Source organism: Elephantulus edwardii, unplaced genomic scaffold, assembly GCF_000299155.1.
Source record: "Elephantulus edwardii isolate Elephantulus edwardi_28Jun2011 unplaced genomic scaffold, EleEdw1.0 scaffold00558, whole genome shotgun sequence".
In the NCBI taxonomy this organism is placed as follows: Eukaryota; Metazoa; Chordata; class Mammalia; order Macroscelidea; family Macroscelididae; genus Elephantulus; species Elephantulus edwardii.
This window is the reverse complement of record NW_006400308.1, coordinates 88,989-113,983: the sequence shown is the minus strand read 5'-3', so window position 1 is coordinate 113,983 and position 24,995 is coordinate 88,989. Positions and strand designations below refer to the sequence as shown.

General features: G+C 39.0%; 1 protein-coding gene and 1 pseudogene across 1 annotated transcript in view; both read left to right on the top strand.

Moving 5' to 3' along the window:
- The window catches only part of LOC102853053 (serine/threonine-protein kinase DCLK2-like), a gene marked incomplete at its 3' end in the record, with an annotated part of 227,857 nt that overhangs the window by 119,408 nt on the left and 83,454 nt on the right, over positions 1 to 24,995 (top strand). The gene's annotated exons all lie outside the window — the stretch shown is intronic.
- On the top strand, positions 186 to 986 carry LOC102853472 (annotated as a pseudogene).

Genomic DNA, 24,995 nt, shown 5'->3' with positions numbered 1-24,995 from the left:
TCCTATGCATACCATCAGGTGAAGTCCATGTGTATAACCTGCGTTTGTGTCTCTTATAAAATGTATTTGCAACGAATAAGTCATTGATTTTACAAGTTGGACTTAGCCTTATAGAATTCCTGGAGTAATAACCAATGGTTAGAAGATAGATATAGTGTAGCCTCCTTTGCTTTGAGAGTTTGGTCATGGTGGAATTTGCTGGCCCTGCAAAGCCTCTCCTGTCATTGAACCCGTAGGAACAGGCCAAATTTCAGAAGCAGGTGACGCAGAAAGAAAACCTTATTCCTGGAGTAGTCTATGTTGGTCACATACCTCGAGGTCCTTTTTGAACCCCAACTCCAGTCACATTTCTCCCTATTTGGTTCTGTTACAAGACTTAAATTGTCCAAAAGTCAAAAGACTGGAAATAACAAAGGTTATGCCTTTGTAGAGTTTGAGTCTGATGAAGTTACGAAGATAGTTGCTGAAACAATGAGCAACTACCTTTTTGGTGAAAGACTCTTGAAGGTGATTTCGTGCCACCTGAGAAGGTACATGAAGAACTTTTCAAAGACTTGGATGTTCCGTTTTCAAAACCATCAAATCCTGCAGTGAAACAATATAATTAGAACCAAATAAGTACAGAAAAACTATGGGTGGAGAAGTGATTTAAACACAAAGAAAAATTACTGAGTAAGAAATTAGCCGATAATGGAATTGATTATGATTTTCCTCCATTGGTTTTACAAAAAAAGGAAAGCAGTGTCCCAACAGTGATTTTCAGAACTGTACAAACAGCCAGGACTCCACGCCAGTCTGTACACCATCATTTTTGGAGAGGTGAAAATCTGAAGTGGCTACACTGAATGATAATGATGAAGATAATGAAATAATGTTCAGACAACCTGTTGGCAGTGTAAAAAGAAGAAACACTAGAAACGGCAACAACTACACATTCAAAAAATAAAAAGAACAGTAATTCTGAATGTAATATGAATGTATTTTGAAAATTGTAATGGTTTTGTTACTAGGATTGACTCTTGAAATTTTACCACATACATACTTGGGCACAGTATTTGGAGGAAGAACATTTCCTCAAATAAAGCAGTACGCTCAGACCTGTCTATCCATGGTGAGATGGAAGGCCTTGTGGTCGGTCAGTGCTAACTCTTGGTTTGCTAGACTTCCTGTTCCTGCTGTAGTCTTATTTGTCCTTAGTTACTATTAGCGACCAGCAGATAAACTTATAAAGTTATTTCTATGGGCATGAAACAAGTAGTTTTTGCCTTTTCAGCTGTTGATTGTGATTCCTTGAAATATTTTTTTTGTGAGGTAGTAGGTGCTATCCAATTGGGTCCAATGCATACTGTCCTGTGTATAACAGAATAAAGTCCTGTACCACTCTCACAATCTCTGCTGTATTTAAACCCATTCAAGTTCATCTCCCTGAGGGTCTGCCTCCCCCCCCCCCCGGAATTCTGTTTATCCTTGCTTCTGAGAAGCACTGTGGTTGCATTTCTACCAGGACAGATTGATTTATTTAGGCAACCTGTGGCATAGTAAATATTCTTCACCAATACTGTAGTGCAAAGGCATTAATTTCTTTATCTCCTTTATTCATTGTTCAGCTTCCACATGCATATGAAGTGGTTGAAAATACCATAACTTGGTCTTTAAGAGTCACCTTTTGCTCTTTATCATTTTAAAGAGGTCCTTGGTCGCAGATTTCTCTGTCACTCTTAAATCCCTAAGAACATCCAATACTCCCAAGCATTTTTCTAGCTAAGAATTAATAAACCTTTAGTAAAATAAAATACTGTGCTTGATATTCTGATATCAGATACAATTTGGTATAAAGTCCAACCTAAGAATAATATCTGACACACAGAAAATACTCAATGTGTGCACTTAAGTTGTTGGGTGAGTGACAGAACTGCTTTTCTTTTTGAACCATTGGTAAACTTTGTGGCTGTCCCTTTGATTATACTTGAGGCAAAGTGTCAGGTGGGTGTGTTCACACAAACATGTTTTGTGTGTGTGAATCTGATGTGCTTTATCTTTCAAAATGTCCTCCACAAATGTTTTTCTCCAGGAAATAGTCAAAACCAAGTTAACTTCTGCTGTGATCCATGAGATTTTCTTCAGTGATTTTCTTCTTAGTGTGATGTCTAAAGCCTGCTATCATGGGTGATCCTTCTCTTGATGGAAACTCCATCTGGTAGAGTTAGGATAAGCTGTAGAGCAGGTCTGTGATTCAATAGTGATGGATTTAATTTATGTTAAATACTAGTTTAATACAAGAAGTTCTACACTCAATCAGATTAGGCTTCATAAGGCACCTGGCCCAAATTTACCAGCAGGATGAGTGGCTCTCTAGCCCAAAGGATAGCAGTCTGAAATCACAGACAAGGCCTAAACTCCTGCCTGTTTTTTGTTATTATTAAGCTAAGAGTGGTGTTTGTACATTTACATGGGAAAGAAAAATATTTTGTGACCATGAATAAACATTTATTGAAAGATTAAAAAAAAAAGAAGAAGAAGATAGGTATAGGAGGAGGAGCCTGGGAGGATGGGAAAAGACAGGTGGTTACAGGGCAATAGCCAAGAGAAACGTGTTTCAGGAAGGAGTAAATGAACAAATGCTTCCAAGTGATCACTGTGAGGTAAAAAATGAAACATGACCAAGGATTTGCCTGAATGGAGGTCACTGGTACTTCTTTGAAGGATATGCTATGTGAAAACCACATTAAAATGCCCACAGGAAGGGAGGAATTGGAGCGATAGAGCGAAGGTGATCACTCCGGAATGATAATTATGGAAGAGAATATGAAAGATGAAGTCGATTTTGTGGAGACTTCTTGTTCTTTATTTAAGAAAGATTTGAGAAATATGTAAATAATCCTCCAAATGATCCTCTAACGAGGTAGAAACTGGTAACAAGGTCTTGAGAAGATGGTGGAGAGAAACATTGTCCTTGTAACAAGAAGAAAGACAAAAATCATTGGTATCTAGGTGGATTTTCTGTAAAGAGAGAATACATGGGCCATGGTATAATATGACTTACGGTTAAAAAAATGTTAATCTGCTGAAGAAGTCTAGACAAAATTATTGTGAGATTTAAGAATATGGTCTCCAAGATCTGCCTAGAATATATTTTTAGATTTGTTATGTACAAACCATGTGGCTTTGGGTAGATTATTGACTCTGTCCTGGTCTACTTTCTCATCTGTCAAATAGAGATAATAGTGCAATTACCTTAAGTTATTTGGAACTTTAAATGAAGTCATGTCTGTAAGGGGTGTTACTGGGGTTGGGGTGGGGGGTAGGAGACGTGGGGAATTGGTAAAGTAAATGTTCAGTGTGAATGGGTATTTTACCATGAGTTCATGAAACGGTTTGATTTAGTTGGATATATATTTATGTATCAGAAAATTATGTATGAATATTTGAAAAAAACAGGATCTTTCTTCCTGGCTGGAGAAGAAGTTTTATAAAAACAATCCAGGAGGCAAAGTGGTAAAATCTAGCAAGTGTTATGCTATAGAGCCTCTGGAAATGAGCAGGGAAGACAAGAAGGAAGAGGTACATGATTACATGCCTACGTTGGGAGGAGTAACAAGGGGCTGTGTGCAGTACAGAAAATCTCCTGTAGCAGCTTTGCCATAGTCTAGTGAGAAGGACAGGGAGAGCCTGAATACACCTGGATCAGGGCAGTGAGTTGGGTAAGGGCATCTGGGCTGTCCATGGAGGTCTGTCTTGTGTCTGTAGGAGGAAGGTGAGGTCGCACAAGAGTGAATGAACTCCCACAGAGGGAAGTTGAAAAGAGCTGAGTTGGCAGAGGATGAGGGACCCACAAAGGACTAGAAATAAAAGGAAGAGCTGCGTTCTTGGAAGTTATAAAGTGTGATGACTGGGTCACGTCTGAAAATCAGGAACATTGCAGAGAAGTTAATTCCTGAATCAACGTGGTAGTTCTTTCCAAAGCACAAAGGAAAGAAGATAAAAGTTGGAGGAGGAGCAGGGTTATTTCGTATAGGAGTGCAGTGGTTAGGTAGACTATACTTTGCTGCTTATTACTGTGAGTTAAAAAGATGAAGTTCATGTCTTCATCCATATTCCAGACAAATTATTAGTTAGATGAACTATTTCCCAAGGCACAGCTAGGAGGATTTTGCTTTTATGCCATAGAGAAGCCAGCAGTTTTGATACGTTGAGGAGAGAAAACTTCATAAGAACTGGTTAAAGATGGAAAACTATGAAGTGTATATGCTTGACAGCATTCCTCCCTAGATTTAAGAGTCTTCTTTATATAGAGTTAGAGAAATTAATGTTTTGTGACAAGCTTTTATTTTTGTTTTCAAACTGAATTTGATTTTACCTATTTGTTTTACTGTGCCCAGAACTGGGCAGTGTTTCATTTTGTTGTATGTAGGGTTGTTATGAATTAGAACTGACTCCCATGAGCAACACCCATGGGCAACAATTTTGTGATTTTATTACATATTATGAGGAAGAAACTTGCATAAATTCTATTTATTCCCCCAGTTCTCTCACAAACTTAAATCTAGGGAATGATCATTGGGTAGAAACCTTTCTCATGACTTACTTTGCAGTTGCAAATCTAAGTAATGAAGTCATTTTAAGTTTCCCAAAATTAAAGAATTTGTGTAAACAACTACTGTCATTTATCATGTATGTTTCAATTATGGGCAGTCACTGTTTTCCAAAGTGAATGATTCTGCCCAAACTCAAGAATTGCAATAGAAAAATATTTGTACTTTAGCTGTTCTAATGTGTTTGAATTTTGTTTTCACTATCACCCTCTCAGGAGAAAAATCGAGATCTCTTCTATAACTCCACTTATTAATTTAATTTCATTTTTCCCTGGTGAGAGAAATGCTAAGGAACATAATTTTGAAAAGTAGAATATAGTTTTGGAAGATCACAAATATTTTAATATCTACATTCCCCTAATACCAAATTTTTGCTCCTATGAAGAGTGTCATTGCCCTTATTTAGAATGTATGAGCTATTTAGTAATACTTGGTTTTGCTCACCCAGCTGAATAGTAAAGATGTAATGTTAATTCTGTTATTAAGTATCTAAGATATCTTGGGCATGGTGCCAGAAGCTAGGTATAGAGATATTTTAGAGATATCAGTCAAGATACTCTTATATAATATGACAGATATACACCCAACAGAATAAATGTTGATTGTATATTATGATTAATCAATGATAATTGAAATATTGGAATGATTAATTGAAATATTGAATGAATGTTACAGAAAGAAAATCAGGAAGCACATGACAGGAACTGACATTTGAAGGATGAATTGGTATTTAAATAGAGAAAAGGCCATTCCAAGTAAAAGATCTGCGTGACTGTTAAAGTATGTGACTTATTGAAAGACTCCCAAACAGTATTCTATGTGGATGCCGTAGAGAGTCTGATGGGAAGAAGAAATAGTGAAATGTGAGGCTAGATTCTGGAAGATGGTAAGATTTTACTGCAGGAGCGGAATTTTATTATTTGAGCAGGGAAGATTTAACAAGATAAACAAGTGTCTGACACATTAGGAGACAAGGTAAAATACTGAGATGTTCTTTGTCAAGCAGATCCAGACTTAGTAAAGGTAGACTGCATTAGAACATGTTCTCACAAGGTCAAGGAAAGAATATACTGTTACCAAGGGAAGGAGTTAGTGCAATAGAAAGAACGTTCTGTCCAGAAGATCAGCAAGGGTGGCATGAGTCAGGCAAGAAAGAGTTAAGTTTTTGTTGGGGGGTTTTTGTTTGTTTTTGCTTTGTAAAGAAAAAAAAAAGATAAAAAGAAACTAAACTTATGGGTTGAGTCCAGTTTGTGGTGGTCCTATGTGTTACAGGGTAGAAGTCTCTGCAGAGTTTTCTTAGCTGTGATCTGCAGATGGCAGGGCAGTGCCGCTGGGTCAATTTGCACAGCCAGTCCTTAGATGAAAGCAAACCAGATGTACAACTCGGGGCCTTTTTGTTTTATAAATACAAGGGTGAAAATGGCTACAAAGAAAAGGATGAAAAAGAGCAGGTATGGGAAGTAGGATGAAAGGGCAGTAGAATACTTTATCAGAGGTTATTTAACCCTGAGACCAGCCTTTTCCCTGTTGTTGTTGATTACTGTAGAGTCAGAACTGAGCCATAGCTGACCAGCCAGCAGATTTTCCAAGGCAGTTAACCACACAGGAGGAGGTTTTCCATTCTTCTCCCACAAAGAAGCTGGTGAATTCGAGCTGTGTGCCTTCAGGATTACAGTGCAGAGAGGCAATATGCTAGCTCCTTAGAAGAGAGGACGGTGAGACTTGTGTCACTTTATTTTACTGTTATCAAGAAGAAATCAGTCCCTGGAGAAGAATATCATGTTTGGGAGGTGGTCTGCAAAAAAAAGAGAAAGACCTTCAATGAGATGGATTGTCACAGTGTCTGCAACACCGGACTCAAACCCATGTGCTGTTATAAACAGAGGAGCAACAATAATGGAGGACTTTTAATGAGAGGAAGTGACACCGTGGCTCAGGATCAGGCAGTATTGAATTCTGTTTTCATAGCTTCTATATAAGTTGGAGCTAGCGCAACAGCACATATAAAACAAAAGAATTGTGAGGATTGGCGAAATTGGGTAGCCTTTTGTGGTTTTTAGTAAATAGTTTCACTTAAGTTGGAATGGAATCAGTAACTCCTAACGGCAGTTAGATCTGCCTCAGCTGAGGTTGTGCCAGAATTCCTGGATTTGGACAAAGGTGGAAGCTAAACCAAAGTTTAGTTAACACGTTGCCGCAAATGATGGCAAATGTGTTTCTAAGCATGGTCGTCAATTTAAAAAGTGTGCCGCAACGTGTTAATAGCATTTGTTCAGTTGAGAAGTGAAGATGGACAATCATTTATGATGCAAACTGTGGAAACTTGAGTATTGGTGTCTGGCCTTGTCATAGGTCCACAAGGAAAATTTTTTTTCAAGTTGTTAAGTAAGACAAGTGGAATGTTTAATGAGAGTAAAAGTGATACAACTCAAGAAGTTTTAGAAAAATAATCCTGGTGGCAAGATGAAATTTGCATTTGACTGGAAAGTGGAGAAGGGAGGTGGATGAGAAAGAACATGTTTCCTTGTTCTCTCCTTTACCAAACCCATGTTGTCAAGGTAGTTTTGACTTATAGCGACCTTACAGGAGACAGACGAACTGTGCCTTTGGTGTCAAGACCCTGGATCTGTATAGAAGCAGAATGCCAGACCGTTGTCCAGAGGAGCAGTTTGTGAGCCAAACCACGTACCTTTTGGAGCTCTTACCCACTGAGCCACTACGGCTCCTTTGTCCTTGACTGGAAAGCAGGAATTCTGAACATACAATTTAGAATGTGAGAGAAGCATACAAAACACACAGCAAAGGAAAGAAAATTGACAAGTACACTTCTTCATTTCTTTCTCCTTACCCTCTTATATTTGACCCTTCCTGGTGACTTTTGTTGTACAAAATAGGTATGAGTAGTGAGTTTGGGTGGCTTTAAAAATCTAGTTTTCCCCCCTGCTAATCACATGTTTGCTGTTTTGTCACTTTGAAAGTTTTATTTACATTCTGTATTTTATCAGCATGTTGATCAAAAGGTCCCAAGGATGTCAGGAACGTCATCTGTTTTGGGATTCTTAATGTCCCTGCGCAGTTAACCCAAGACTTAAAGAGGTTAAATATGTGGCTCAGACTTCCACAGCAGTGTTTGAGGGTTGAGGAAATAGCGATATTAAAGAGCTATATGACTTTATTTGATTCACTTTGGTTTGGGATAGAGCCAAGACTGGGGTTTATTAGTATTTCTGCTTAGACTCCAAAGTTGAAGCCAGACAAGGCACGGATTGGGCAAACCACCTTATCCAACCTGAAACCTTGTTCCTGTTGGACTCCGTTCTGAGAAGGAAAAGGAAGGAAACCATTGCCCCAAGTGTTGAAAGCATGCATGGTATTTCAGCATATGTCAGAAGTGTCTTGGAAATCCTCTAGTCCAGTGCCTTCAGTTTATGGGTGAGATAATTGGGATCCCAGAGCGGCTAGGATTTGGCTGAAAGAATACAGCTATTTAGGAGCAAGAATCCTGACTCCAAATTTAATGTTTTTCAGTTAACCTATTATTTACCTCTGTGACTTCAGAAAAGAAAAGCCAACTTATTGGGCAACTGAGCTGATTAAAACCATTTGCATTAAAAAGAAATGGGAAAAATAAATGAGGAGAGAGAATAAAGCAGTATTTAGGTGAAACATCTGATTATTGTATATGAACTTTAAATTACGTGGCTTGTGGACAGGACTATAAAAGCCAGTAGCTGAAGATATAGAGAACTTACTTAGTTTAGGGGCCAGTGGAAAAACTTCCCTTTTGTGAGGTAAATCACTGTAGAATTGATTAGATGTAGGCTATCTTTTCACTCATAAGGGTCTTGTAAAAGAGTAATAAATGTGCTTTCTATTTGCAGTTTCAGCTAACCTCTATAAATTAGGAAAATAAATGGATACTAGTGAATCTGAAACCTAGAAAGTCACTTGATAGGTCTTTCCTCAAGAGCTAGATAGAAGTCTGTGTCTGTGTACAGAGGGTAATATATCTAGGATGTGCATTACAAAGAAACAAAATACAAATTTTTCAGTTCCCAGAGGTCCAAGATCTTTTCCACTTCTTCAGATTATATCAGATAATTTATAAGACATGAAACTGATAAAAGACAATGTGAAACCCCATAATTCAGCACAGTAACTCACAAAACATCTCTGGAATCAGTTTGAGTCCCAAATATATTAACAGTTGGTGAAGAAAAGAAAGGAAACGAGGTCATATATATTTAAAAATGCACAGATGCACTTGGAATTCACCAAAAAGTGTTTCCGTTGGTAAGTATTTTGTTCCATTGGCAAGTTACAAAGATCTGGGGAAAAGAGAGATGAGAGATCAATCTGCGAAATTGCTATTTGAATGCTGAATTGTGCAGGAAACCTAAATTAAAAAGGAAATGAAACATTAGTTTGATGTCCATGTCTGACTCCTGACTGCTGTAATGAGGTGATGTTTCAAGGCTGTGCCTTCCATATTCCCAGAAGCGTATAGATACATGATTCTTCTAGACTCTATCAGGTCTCAGCAGAGTCATGAATGTTTTTGTTCCTTACTGTGAGTTCTTTAGTAGTTGTTTGAAATTGTCAAGTTGGTTCCAACTCACAGTGACCCTTTGTATAATGGAATGAAATATCACCTGGATTTGCACCATGTTCATAATCACTCCTGTGGTTAAGGCCATTGCTGCTGAGAGAGTCTGCCTCTTTTTCTGTAATCCTCTGCTTTACCAAGCCTTATGTCTTTTTCCAGGAACTCGTCCCTTCTGATAATATGCCCAAAGCAAGTAAGACAAAATCTCTACTGTCTTCAATTCTAAGGAGCATTCTGGCTGGCTACACTTCTTCAGAGACAAACTTGTACTACTGGAAGTCCAAGGGATATTCATTACTCTCTGCTAGCACCACAATTCTAAGGCATCCTTTCTTTTTCTGTCTTTTTATTCACTGTCCATATGCATATGAAGGAATTAAAAATACCATCACTTGAGTCAGGCACACCTTAGTCTTTAAACTGATATTCTTGCTTTTTTTTTAAAAAAAAAACAAACAAATGGGTTTTTCTAAAATATTGGTTTATTTACAAAGTTCTAATGCACTGTTTTACATGCTGGATCTTTCCTAATTTCCTTAGCACATTCCCACCAAATTGTGTGATCCTATGATTAATACCCCTACCCCCGACCCCGCCCATCCTCACCCCTCTGCTCCCACCCTCCCCCTCTTTGGATCCTAATGCTTGTTCTACAATAATGGTCATATACAGTATCTGTTCTTATGGGACTGAGTTAGTTCCCTTAGCATAATGCTCTCCAGTCCCTCCCAAGTTAGGTAATAATTTACAAAATCATTGCTTCTGTGTGCTGCATAGTATCCCATCATGTGAATGTACCATAATTTCTTAATCCATTCAAAAAAGGTCTTTTGCTTTACAATGCTACATAACATACCATTGTGTGACAGTATCACAGTTTTTTCCTCCATTCATTTGTTTATGGGCACTTGGTCAGCTTTCACTCCTTGTTATTGTGAATAATAAGCATTGTTGAGCATACATCTGTTTATATCATTGCTCTTGCTTACTTTAGGGTATATTCCTAGTAGTGGGATAGCTGGGTCAAATATTATTTCTATTTCCATCTTTTTGAGGACCCATCAGACTTCCTTCCATAGTGGTGTCCCACTTTACGTTCCCACCAGCAGTGAAGGCGAGTTCCAGTTTCTTCACATTCTTGGCAGCATCTGTTGTTTTCTGCCCTGTTGAATTTGCTAGTGTCACTGGGGTGAGATGATATCTCCTTGTTTCTATTTTCATTTTCCTAATAATTGAGGATTTTGAATATTTCTTCATCTACCTGTTGGCTATCTGGCTTTTTTCTTTGGTGAACTGTTTATTCATATCTTGTGCCCATTTTGTGATGAGGCTGTTTTCCTTTTTCTTGTGGAAACACTGAAGTATTCTATAAGTTTTAGGGAGTCCCTTATCAGACAATGTCATTGCCAAATATTTTTCAAGTCTATGGGCTTCCATTTTACCCTGTTGGAGAGTTTTTTTTTTTTATGTGCATAAGGATTTAATTTTTAGATGGTCTCATTTATCTATTTTATCCTCTCCTGGTTGTAGGTTTTTTATTATGTTAAGACATCTATTCTTGCTGTAGATTAGACATTCTAGAGTTGTACCTAGTTTTTTTCAGACAAACTGTATAGTCTTTGATTTTTACTCCAGGATCCATGATTCACCTTGATGGTTTTTGTGTGTGGTGTGAGGTGTTGGTCTTGCTTCAGTTTTCTACAGATGATTACCTGGTTTTGTCAACACCATTTGTTAAAAAGGCTGTTGTTTCACATTTGGTTGATTTTTTTCTTTTTCTTTTTGTCTCCTTGTGAAAGATCTGTTGATCGTAAATAGCATGAGTTGAGCCTGAAATACTTTGTACTGAGTGAAATAGCTCAGTCACAAAGTGACAGATATTGAATAAGAGCACTGTTAGAAAAATAGGATGGACTCTGGGGGAGCTCTGGTGGCCTAGTGGTAAGAGGTTACACTGCAATCCCAGAGGTACACAGTTCGAATCCAGCAGCTACTCTGCGGGAGAAGGAGGGACAATCTTCTCCTGTGCCTGTCAGATCCAATTTGATGGCGTGCACACACATAAAATAACATAAAAAATAAATTATAAAAAATACATTTCATAAAAAAATAAAAATAGGATGGACTCTGGCAGGGGAGAGAATACGAAAAGAATGGTTAGATTGGAGGAGGTGAAGGGAAGGACTATCTGAAAGAAATAGATGATTAGACATTATGTGTATGGCAATTAACAATCGGGAACATGATGTGCATTGCAAAGTAAATTGGAGGGGGAAAGAGGAAAATGGATTATTAATGAATCAATGAAAACCGTACCTCTCTGTAAACCTTCATTAAAATTGCAATAACAAATGAGAAAAGTCTTGTAATAGATTTACCAATGCATTACATTTTTAAAAAACTTTGTGACTGTTACTGTCATAGAGGGTGATTTTAAATCTAAGTAAAATGAAATTCTTGACAATTTCAAACTTCATTTGTCATGATGTTGTTATTTTTGTGTTACAAGGATTTTTATTTTCTTATTAACATCTGTTGAAGTAAAATCCATACAGAAGACTGTAGGAGTTTACTCAGTGTGTCAGGTCCTGTTCACTTTTAGCAATTAAGGTTGTATCAACTTAATATTGGAGGTAGTTGATGAATTTCTTCATTTAGTTTAATCTTGGAATATTCGTCCAGCACACAGCATGAATAAGTACAGGGAAAGGATATTACTTTGATGCACAACTTCCTCTTAGTTTATACCAGAGTATCCCTTTATTCTGTTCAAAAGACTGCTTGGCCTTTATCTATGTACAGGTTCCACATGAGCACAATTAAGTGTTCTGTAGTTCCTGTTCTTCATAATGTTATACATAATTTGTTGTGATCTACACAGTTGGATGCTTTTACATAGTCAGTAAACATCTTGATTGAAAGCAGAATACCAGAGAAATGTTTATCTATCATTCACTGACTGTTTACATGCACATGTGTGTGTGTGTGTGTGTGTGTGTGTGTGTGTGTGTGTGTGTTTTGTTTCTGGAGTGGCAAAAATCAGCTGCTAACAATTGTTTGTGGTTGGAACCCACCCAAAGGCTTCTTAGAAGAAAGCCATGTTTCAGAAAGATTCCAGCCTTGCAAACCTATGGCGAGTTTTACTTGGCAGTACATGGGTTCAGCCTGAGTTGGAGTTAACTGGATGTCAACTGGTTTGTTTTTATTGATTTAGTGACTTCTTTCATGTCACAACCTTCTGTTTATTGTTTTTTTTCTACCTTATTTTTAACATGTGAAAGGCAAAATTATTAGGGACAGAGGAGCAAAATTTCTCTAAGGTTGGGATACTCAACAGCAGTGGAATTTTTGCTTTTCTAGAAATCTGTTTAGGAGTCTCTTGGTGATTGATGCAAATGGTTGAGAGAGTTCAGTTGCTAATGGAAACATTGAAGATTCCAGTCTACTCAGAGCTGCCTCAGAAGAAAGTCATTCTGTTCTATTCCTAGAAAATTAGTCAAGGAAAACCCGTGGAGTACAAATCTACTCAAATGCACGCGGTGTCAACATAATTCAATAGCAGTTTATTGAGTCTGTTAGATAGTTTTACGTATTTGTATGACCTTCTTTACAAAACTTCAGAACCATACTAGGAAAAATCACAATGTTAATTTTGGTTACGATGATAAATATAGAAGTCTTTAAGGTATTTTAGTGACTATGGTTTCAAATACAGTACATAGATTGTTTTCTTAAATTGTGGCTTTCAGACCTTTCTCTCTTTCTCGCTTTTTATTTTAAAGACCTTCCTTTCCATAGATATTCTCAATTTCTAGGAAATTGATTTAAGTTTCACCTGGAAGTAGCTACAAGTAGAGAGCAATAATTCAGACCAAAATTGAACAGATCTCTTTTACTCCTACCTCTTATTTTACCTCCTGTTCATTCCCTGGGTTACATCATTCAGCACAATGTTTATTACTGAATTATTAGAATTTGGTAATAGATAATAGTGCTGAGAATTACTTTTGTCTTGTGATACATATTTACTCCTTGTAAAATTTGACAAAGAATTGCTTAGACAGCTGCTGTGCAAATTAACTAATCGAAGGATCATATCTTTGTAAGCCAATCATTTAAATCACTGTTCATCCTCTTTTATGCAATAGCAGTTGTGGCCAGTAGTACTGCAGATCTCAGGGTCCTGGCTCACCCTTCTCCCCCAGTCAGTGTGACTTGATAATGCAACATAACCTCTCTGAGCCTTGCCTACCAAAACTGAGGAGGACCTGAAGCTCTTGCTGCAAAAGGTCAAGAACTATAGTCTTCACTATGGATTGAAGCTCAGCATCAAGAAGACAAAGATTCTCACCACTGCGCCAATTGGCAGCGCCATGATAGATGGAGAAGAGATTGAGACTGTTAGAAATTTTAGCTCGCTCAACTCCACAGTCAACACTCTGGGTAACAGCAAGCAGGAGATCGACATGAATTGCTTCAGTGAAATCTACTGTCAGGGACCTCACCAGAGTATTGAGAAACAATGATGTCAGTCTAGAGACCAATTTGTGCCTGATTAATGCTAGGGTATTCACAATTACTTGCTGTGCTTCAGAGAGCTAGACATGAATATGGATAACAGAAGAATAAACAAAGCTTTTGAGTTGTGGTTCTGGAAAAGAGTCTTGAACATACTGGACCACTAAGAGAACAAATAGGTCTGTCTTGGACAGGGTGAAATCATATTTCTCCTTGGAGGCAAGGCTTTTGAAGTTTCATCTCACTTACTTTGGGCATGTGGCCAGGAGGAACCTTAGAAAAGGACATCATGCTCGGAAGGTTGGAGGATCAGCCCAGGAGAGGAAAACCCTGGATGAGATGGATTGGACAGTAGCTGGAGTAATGCGGATTGGTGTGCCAAAGTCAGTGAGACTGGCTCAGAATAGAGTAGGATTCAGAGCTATAGTACATTGGGTCACTGTGAGTTCAGATGACTTGATGGCATGTAACAACAACAGTCTCTCCAAATCCATTTCCTAACCTATACAATAAAGGTAAACACAATACCTATTTTTCAAGGTGCTGTTGGAGATGACTATACATTAACTGTTCTCTCTGAGCTTAGTATAATGGGAAGAACACAGCAAAGATTAGTTCTTACTCACCCAGAATGTTGAGTCAGAACCAGCTCACAGTTGAACCTCCAGTGGGTTTTCAGAGGTTGTAGATTGCACAGGAAGTGGTTGCCCATCTTCTGTGAAGCAGCCAGTGGATTTGAACCATGTGCCTTTGGATTGACAGCACAACTCCTTACCACTTGGCCACCAGAGATCACTTCCAGTTCAGAGTGACCTAAATAACAGAGACGAACTACTGCATAGTGTTTCCAAGGTTGTAAGGTTGACTAGAATAGAGTGCCACATCTTCTCCCACGGAGTCACTAGTGGCTTGGACTACAGTCCTTTTGATTATCAACAAAGTGCTTAACCTTAACTCTTACCAGGAACCTTCTTAAAAGCATACCAGCCCATTAAGCAACCTTTCTACATCTATTTTATGCTTGACATTTCCTTATGGTTTTTATACTGGCAATAAAATTTTGCTTTGAAAATTAGAGTATAATATCTATTTATCTAAGATGGTGGATCTTAACTCCAGTTGCATATTAGGATCACTTGGGGAGATTTTTAATGCTGCTGATGAAATACAGATGCCTGGCCTCATACCCTAGAGAATCTGATTTCAATGGTCTCAGTCAACTCCTGACTTCAGTATTATTTTAATATGGAGCCACTGTAAAAACTACTACTAGAAATATTTAGTGCACACAAATACCTCCTCCCATCCCAAGCTTATAGCTCATAAGCAAGTTTCAGCAATTTTAGGTGCTTTATTAATTTAGAGCTATTAATGAAAAGGCAAATGCATCAGTTAGGTGTCTATGGTGTTTAAAAGTATTTGAAGTCTGGCTATAGTGTAAATTAACCATAACATGTCTTCATGGTTAGTAATGATTCATTTTGAGCTGTAATAACATTGTATAGAGGAAACAAAAATCCCTTTCATGCTTGTCACTTTGAAAGGCCCTTACTATTTTTCTTTAAAGATTTAGATCACACTGATTTATGAAAACACTTATTTTGGTTTACATGGATAAGCTCTGATTTACTAGTCAAGAAATAAGACAAATTCCTTCAGGGTAAGTGCTCAGCTGCTGACCAGAAGTTAGCCTAGTGAACCCACCACCCATTCCTCAGGAGAAAAATGTGGAAGTCTTACATCCTATAAAGATTAGGTATTATTGTCTTGACAGTAGTCCAGAACGAAGGCTGCATAGTGGAGTGGACTTTGGGGGGAAGGAGTGTATAACAATGAAAGAATTTTCCTTTTACTTTTCAAAGAGAAGAGCAAACTGGGGCGGGGGTTGGGGGTGAGGTGGTTGAGCAGGGAGAAAAGAGCAACAATAAATGGAAATCCAAAGTCTCTGTAAATTTTCATTAAAATTAATAAGTTAAATACCAAAAAAAACCCCAAACCTCAAACCATTACAGCATTGGAAGTCCTATGGGACAGTTCTCCTCAGTTCTTTAGGGGAACAATGAGTAGGAGTTGATTTTCTGGCAATGAATTTGTGTGGTTCTTCATACCATTAGCTAAAGTTACCTGAGGATATTAATATCATGTCTATGATGAGTAGAAATGCCTTCAGGGAAGGAATATTTTTGTTTAAAGACTGCCTTCCAACAACTGTGAATGCCTGGTTTTGTGATGAACTGAAATTGGCCATGGAGCTGTGTGTTTACCTCTGGTTTCTCCTGATCGTTGTCTGCCTCTGGGTGCCCCGGCACTATTTTTGTTCTTTAAGTTTAGCAGCTGTTAGAAATAACATGGATGTTTGCCAAAAAGTAAGTGGCAATTAAATACAATAGCTGCTGATTGGTTTGAGGAATTTTTTTTTTTAATTTGTCTTTCCACATAAAGTTCGTTAGATGGGGAAATTTGCTCCAATTGTTAAAGATTAGTTTTAAATGTATGTCATTTCCTAAGGGAGCCACAGTTGTTTCTGGAGCCCACCGCATACTGCTTATAGTAGCTTAAATACATGATGTTCTAGAGGACAAAGATATATGTTTTATATGTAAAATGTTTTCTGTATAAAATATATATGTTTTATATATTAAAACATATAAACCCAGCCTCACTGCCATCAAGTTGATTCCGATGTATAGTTAACCTTTTCATCCAGCTTCTGATGATGTGCATCTTTACAGGAGATGATTGCTAATGTTTCTCACGTAAGAACAGGTGATGAATTTGGGCTGCTGAGTTTTTAGGTAGCAGTCCATCTGATAAGGTACACATCTTACAGCAGAAATGATGGTCACTATCTGCATGGCACTGATGATATTCTGCTGAATCATGACCACAGCTCTCATGTGTAAAATTCAGAGCACTGGTGCAGGTAGGATTACCAGATTATTATTAAAATGTATACAAAACTGTACATTTAAAGCTTACAGGATTGATTCTGGGCTTCCCACCACCTTTCTACATGGTGGTGGGAGCTATGACTCTTGGGAATCACCACAGACAAGCTCTGTGGTGCGCTGGTTCTTCCATGCATGACCCAAGGGTGGATTGGCCTTCACCAGGTACCTACCTCTAGTGACCTGGACTGTATGTAGGGAGATGCACTGATAACTCACAGGCTCTGTTTCCCTAGCTGTTCGAATCCACCAGCAACAGCTCTGGAAAAAGAAAGGCAGTATCCTCACCTGCATTTTACAACCACTGAAACCGAGTGGAGTATCAGTTAAGAGTCAGCTCTGACTATGGTAATAAGGTTGAATTTGAAGCACTTGGTGATCCTGATGTCCTTTGAATTCCATTCTCCCTCAGGGCAAAGCCTATGACTGCTTTACTGATCAGAAAGTACTCAAATAGAATTTGAACTCATGAAAAACAGAAATGGGGGGAAAAAATAAAAATAAAAAAAATCCAAACCAAAACAGAAATGTAGTTAGGACTCTACTGCAATTCCTAGATTTCCACAGGCCCAGTGCTTCAGATGTTAAGCTTGAATAGAATGGTAAACATTTGTGGTTGGAATAGGGATCTCTGGGGGCTTAGTGGTAAGAGAGTTTTAAGACCAATACAAAGGTGCATGGCTAAAATCCACCAGCTTCACCACAGAAGAGGGGCAGTTTCTGCCTATTTGCTGCCCTTTGAAATCTGCTGGAGGATCAGCTGTATTTTGAAACCGACTCAGTACACAACACTAGTAGATACTGCTTGGAGAAGAAACCCTCCTTCAGAGAGGCTGTCAAATGGCATGTATAAGAATGCATTTACACATCAGAATGTTAGATTTGTGAGTCTCCCAGTTAGAACTGAGGGTTATCAAGAATACCATGGACACGTTTACGGTATCATTTGTATGCATTTTTTTCTTGACTCCTGATGTCTGAGTCCGAAGTCTAATCATTGGAGAGTTGAGATGCAAAAGACAATGTTTGGTAAAAACCTCTTTAAAGGGGAGTTCTGGTGGCCTAGTGGCAAGAAGCTGTGGTATATTCACACAGTGGAATACTATGCTGCATTGAAAAACAAGAAACTCATGAAATATTTTACAAAATGGATGACCCTGGAGGACATGCTGAGTAATATATCTCAGTCACAAAAGTACAAATACTGCATAGTGCCACTGTTGTAAAATGAGACTGAGGGTTGGGGGGAGACTGAGAAAGATGGGATAAATTATTTATATATATTGAAACAGATGAGGGAGAGAACTGTTTAAAAGGGATATATGATTAGGTATTATTGTCATGACAAGAGTCCAGAATGAAGGCTGCATAGTGGAGTGGATTTGGGGGGAGGGATTATATAACATAGAAGAATTTTTCTTTTACTTTTCAAAGAGAAGAGCAAACTGGGGGTGGGGAGAGGTTGGGCAGGGTGAAAAATGCAACAGTGAATGAATGGAAATCCAATGTCTCTGTACACTTTCATTAAAATTAATAAAAAAAGAAACTGCACTGCAATCCCACCAGATGCTCTGCTGGAGGAGAGACAGTCTCCTCCTGCACCAGTCAGATCTGATTTGATGGTACTCACACAAAAAATAATAAAAATTTTAAAAACAAAACCAAACCCTCCTTAAAGTTCTGCTTGTCACTGGCATCCGTAGGTGCTTGTGAAAGGGAAAATATTTTCTCTGACACATTTCCAAAAGGGGCAAAGTTCTGGAATCTCTCTTGTGGGAAGAATAAACATTTTCCTGTTGTTGTTTTTTTTAAATTCTGTGACAAATGACAATCTGAAATGTGCAAATGTTAATGGATATTTTATCTGAATTTGAAATTAGAACCAGCCCTGTGAGAAGTAATTAAAAGTCCTCTCTGCTCATGTCATCTCTGCAGCCCTTGAGACACAGCTCCTGCTGGGCTGATTGCTGGTCCTGTTCTGATTAAGAGGCAGCCCCCAGCAGCCCTCAGAAGCAGCACATCTGATTCTCCTCAAACCTCTCCCCCGCCCCCCAAGACCTCCCTGAGCGGCAAGCAGCTCTGCCTCCTTTTCAGAGTCCTTCCTTGTCATCCAGATAAATGGTGGGCGGGACACTGCCTAATGATGACTATGATAATGTAAAATAGCCTCTGATTAAAGACTTGCTCTTGGGCCTGACTGGGTACATTATTTTCAAAGAGAGGCATATTACTGGGGTGGAGTTGAGGGGCTTCTTTTTTATATTCAGCAGATAAATTGCACTCATCAGAGGATAATCATTTAGTTAAAGGCAATTTAGAATGAGGTTTTTCTTCTCCTGACTATAAGTGTAAAATGCCCCAAATTATAAATTTCAGTTGGAACATGGAAAGACAAAAAACCCTCTCAGAAGGCTGGCATCAGGCCTGCTGATGGGAAGAAGCTCTTTGAGACATTGCAGTTGTCTATGCTCTTGACTTTTGAATGAGACTCCATGTGGACATTAATGACTATAAGGGTCTCGTTCTGAGTACGTTGTATTCAAGGAAGGTTTTATATAAAGTTTCAGAGGGCAATAGTTTGTGTCTACCCTCTCACCCATAAGCAATTGGCTACTTTATTGGTCTTCCAAACAGACTTCACTTAAGATTTTTGAGACTAAATCTGATGTTTGAATGGAGAAGCTAGTAAGAATATTTCTGTGCTATGATGCTGTTACGAGGCACCGTGGAGTCAGTCCCAACTCATCCTGCTCTATGTATAGCATAGATAAAGCTGTCTGGTTCTCTGCCTTTCTCACAACCATTGCTGTGTTTGAGCCCATTGTCCCAGCCACTGTATCCATTCATCTTGTTAAAGGTCTTCATATTTTCTCACTGTCATTCAAACCACAAAAAAGGTCTGATCTCACCAAGTAAAACAAAATGCTCCTAAATGGCAGAGCCATATTTGAGATAGAATCTAGCAATAGAGGCATAACATTCTGATTGGAAGCTGCAAGATCAGGGAAGTTGGAGGAGGGACAACTCAAAACAGAGGCTTTGCAGATGCTTTGCAGTGATTGGCTGGAAAAAAAATTTGTGAGCTGTTATGCTTGTTAGTTTAAATAAGGGACTAACTCGCTCAGCATTTCTTAAGCTGAAGGAACTGAAGAACAAATTCAAGTTGCAATACTTAAAGATGCTATAGGCACAATATTGAATGATCCAAGAAGCATCAAAAGAAAATGGAGAGGGAGCTCTGGTGGTGAGAAGCTGCTCTGCAATCCCAGAGGTACGCAGTTCAAATACATCAGTTGCCCTTCTGGAGAAGGAGGGGCAATCTCCTCCTGTACCAGTCAGGTCCTATTTGACAGTCCACACACACAAAAATAATAGAAGAAAATGGAAGGTGTGCACAGAGTCACTCAAAAAGGTTTGGCTTTACAGAAGAATTTTATGAAACAGCAGATGATAAAGAGGCAATGTTGATGAAGGAGGAAGTTCAAGCTGCTCTGAAAGAATTGTCAACAAACAAGGCCCCAGGAATTGATGGAATATCAGTTGATATATTTCAACAAACAGATATTGCCCTGGATGTACTTGCCAGACTGTGCCAAGAAATCTGGAGGATAATTATCTGGGCAACTCCCTGGGATAGATTCATATTCTCATCCACCAAAAAAGTTACCCAATAGAGTGTGGAAATTATTGAATAATATCGTTAATATTGAGCACAAGCAAAATTTTGAAGATTACCTAAAAATGACTGGACCAGTACATTGACAAAGAACTACCCGAAATATAAGATGGGTTTAGAATAGGCCATGGCCGTGGAGACATTATTGCCAAAGTCAAATGGATCTTGGTTGAAAGTAGAGTATTAGAGGAATATCTGTGTGTCATTGATTATGCAAAGGTATTTGACTGTGTGGATCACAGCAAACTGTGGCTAAACTTGAAAAGAATGGAACTCCCAGAACACTTAATTGTGCTTATGTGAAATCTATACACGGACCAGGAAGAGTCCTCAGAACAGAGCAAGGAAACACTGCATGGTTCAAAATCAGGAAAGAAGTATGTCAGGGATGCATTCTATCTCTATACCTTTTCAATCTGTATGCAGAACAGGTCATTGAGGAGGCTGGGCTATATGTGGCATCAGGATTGGAGGAAAACTCATCAAAACTCTGCATCATTTATATGATACAACCTTGACTGCCTAAAAAGAGTGTCTGAGGTGTTTGTTTCAGAAGGTCAAGGACTATAGTCTTCAATATGAATTGAAGTTCAATACCAAGAAGACAAAGACTCTCATCACTGGGCCAATTAGCAGCACCATGATAGATTGAGAGGAGACTGAGGTGGTTAACAATTTCAGCTTGCTTGACTCCACAGTGCTCTTGGCACAAGCACTTAGGAAATCAAAAGATGAAATGCATTGTAGAAATCTGCTATCAGATACCTCTCCAAAGTGCTAAAGAGCAATGATGCCAGTCTAGAGAGTAAGGTGTCACTGATTTGGGACATGGTCTTTACGATTACTTGCTGTGCATCAGAAAACTGAAGTGACTAGGGATTACAGAAGATCAATGCCTTTGAGTTGTGGTGCTGTAGAAGAGTATTGAACATACCATGTACAACCAAGAGACAAACGGTTGAATCTTAGGGTGAAACCACATTTCTTCTTGGAGGCAATGATTTTAAAGCTCCATCTCACATACTTTGGGTATGTGGCCAGGAGAGACCAGTCCTTGGAGAAGGACATCATACTTGGAAGAGTGGAAGGACAGTGCAGGAGAGGCAGACCCCAAATGAAATGGCCCAACACAGTGACTGGAGTAATGGGAGTAGGTGTGTTGGAATCGGTGAGACTGGAGCAGGATAGAACAAGGCTCAGAGCTATTGTACATAGGGTCATGATAAGTCACCAGAGACTCAATGGCACATAACAACAACAGCAAAAGGAATTTGATAGGGTGGTCATAAGGTCATTATCCTAAAATATTTCCTGAGGGCTACTAAGGGAATTTCTAATAAGAGTCAGTGTCAAGATCCTCCCTTAGGAACGAACATTAAGGTAAACAACAGAAGAAAAATGTTTTCTTCATTACATATACTCACTCTTCACTGGTTCCAAAGATAGGAACCCATTGAATACAGATGTTATTTAAAAATTACATAACTTCCTTGCAGGTATAGCTTTGATGAGGACTAGTTGTAGGTTGCAGAAGATTCTATAGGCCACAACCTGCTGTCAGGTGCTGCCTTCCAACTCTCTCTAGTTTACAAGGCCATTCTGCTCTCCTGCCCTACATAGGTGTTCCCCCACCCTACAGTAATGCTCCCCTGTACCTGAACCTGCCGCCTCTTTCTCCAGCTCTACCTGCATCTTCTAGGTCCCTGGACCGAGGGCTCTCCTTTCTCAAACTACTTGTTCCTGTACTCAGGCAGCCAATTCCCTTCTTCCAACCTTATAAGTCCCTCCTCCTCAGCCCCTTGGAGTCTCATGAGCAGAATCCACCCCACCAGCTCAAGTTTCTCCTGGCACTCAGGGTCCACTCTCAGGGCCACCACTTCCTGGCTGCGGTACCTGCTACTGCCCCAGGACTGATCCTCCTGTTCCCTGGAATATTTTCCTCGTTATAATTGTATTTCATTTGGTGGGAGGTGGAGGAGATCACGGGATCCCTAGAACTTTCACGTTCATCTCCATGCTCTCAGGAGCCATCCGTTGGGCTCCTGTAGCAGCCTGCTTGGACTCCCCTCTTTCTGCTTCTACACTGAGAAGCTTTCTCCCGGATTCTCTTGGTGCTGTTGGAGGAAGCCTCAGCACCCCCTTCTGTAGGAAAGGCCAGCCCACAGGGCCTGTCTATAACTGCAGGCAGCCCCAGTCCTCTCATCCAGAAGCCTTCACACCATGCTGAGGCTGGGGTCCTAGCTAACAGCCAACACTCTCTTGAATCACAGGACCACCCGTCCTACCTCATGTAAGGCTGGACCCAACCTGCCTTGCTCTTCCTCAGCTGCAGCAGGCCCTGCCTGAAAACCTGATGTTCCTGCACTGCAGTCTGAACCCTAGGAGATGGCTTGAGTGTGCGGAGGGGCCCCCAGCCTGCCCAATCTGGCTCACTTGCCTCCCCAAGGATGTGAAGATACCTCTGCAGATAGTATTACCCTCACTGCCCTCTCATACCTCGTGGACTCCTTCTGGTGTAGCCTTCAGAAAATCTATGTATTTGTGTACTTTTTTAGAAATTTAAAATATCAGATAAGAAGAAATGCTTGAGATGACTGTCAATAAGAGATGCAAATCAAAACCAAAATGAGATACAATCTCACCCCAGTAGCAATGGCAAAGTTTAACAGGACCGAAAGTTATAAATGTTGGAGAAGATGTGGCGAGTTGGAAACTCTCATACACTGTTGGTGGGATTGTAAAATTGTACAAACATTCTTGTTTGATGTTTCCTCAAAAAGCTGAACATAGAAACTGTGTGGTCCAGCTATTTCTCTACTAGGAATATATCCCATCGAAATTAGAGCTGAGACACAAATGGATATCTGTTCATAGCTGCATTATTCACCATTGCGAATTTGGAAACAGTCCAGATGTCAAACTACAGCTAGATGGATTCAGAAATGGTGGTATGTTCACACAATAGAATGCTATGCAGTACTCAGGAGCAATGATTTTGAAAAATACTACATTAACTTGGGAGATTGGAAAGCATTATGCTGAGTGAACTAACTCAGTCTCATAAGGACACAAAATCGCATAAGACCATTGTAAAAATAGAAGGATAACTAGTAAAACATGTATGGAAACTCAAAATGGGGGGGAGGGGAAGGGATGAGAGAATAGGAGTGAGGATTGGTAGCCATGAAACCACAGGGTTGATGGTGGAGGGAGTGGGGGAATGGGAAGGATCCAGCAGGGACCTGAAAGGACAGTGCATAGTCCAATGGTGATTAATTTCGTGAAACATACATGGGAATGATTGCATGAAACACAATATATAAAACTTAGTAAGCAAACCAATAGAAAATAATTTACAAAGAAGATAGTTAATAAATGAGAAATAGTTGGGAGATGCTGTTGTCAAGTATGAGTCAGCAACCCTGTGGCATCAGATCTGAGCTCTGCTTTAGCCTGTGCCGCCTCATCATCCTTGAGCCCTTTGCAGCAGTCACTGTGTCGGTCCATCTTGTTGAGAATTTCTCTCTCTTTCACTGACCCTCTACATTTCCATGGACAGATCAAGTAAATAAGTATACTTAAGTCTATCTAAAGATTTGACAGTTAAAAAAAGATTTGGCAGTTAAAGAAGAAATTCTTTAGTATGTGCTTAAGCAGACGTCAGGAGAATAGCACAAGGTAGGGTAAAATTTCTACTTGTTGTTGAGTAGATGCATCTAACAGCAGCAAAGTATGTTAAAGTGATTTGGTAATTGCAAGAGAAATAAGCAAAAGCTTAGAGTAAGAGCTCAGACCGAGGCACATTGTTCTACTATAAGGCAAGTGCCTCACACATGTATAAGGACCATGAAGGTTCTATTTCCTCTAAGACTGCTTTGTTTGTTTTTCTTCAAGTTTGTGGTAGGAGTTGCAGAAGGAAAATGGACAGTCTATTCTGATGAGATTTATTACCTCTTCAAACCCACTAGAGGGTCAGCAATGAGTTAATTCAGACTAAACAACTAAACAACTAATAACAACATGGTATATTTAGTGTTAAACACCACAATTTGAACACTTCAGGTTTTCTTTTCTTCCATTAAATGATTATTTAGAACAGGAACCAAGACCTATAAACCTCTGTATGTATGACAGCTATTATGACCCAAGTACTACAATGACTTTCATTAGTATTTATTGGTTCATAATTTTGCAATGTTTTGGCAATTATACTTAGTATTACACACATTCTTCTTTTTGTGGTCAAACCTCTAGAAATGACCAGTCTATATTTTTCATTGTTCAACTTAGCATCTTCTGATTATTGAGCTGATTGCTAAATTGTCTTTTCTGTTTACCCTGAGTAATCTTAGTTTGGAAGGTCATGATCTGATTTGATCTGGAGATGTAATGTCTATTAGTATATAAAAAAAATACAGAGCTAATAACAGAAATCATTTGAAGTTTAACATATTATTTGAAAATCAGGGTACCATTTCAACTCAACTCTTCCTAATTCATTGCTGTAAAGTCAGAACTCATTCATAGCTGGCCTTTCATTGGGTGTCTGAGATTGTAAATTATAAGCTAAGTCATTGCCCATCATTCTCTTTAGGGGCTGCTGGTAGACTTATAATGCCAGAGAGGTGTGATCTTTTGGATTAGCACAGCTCCCT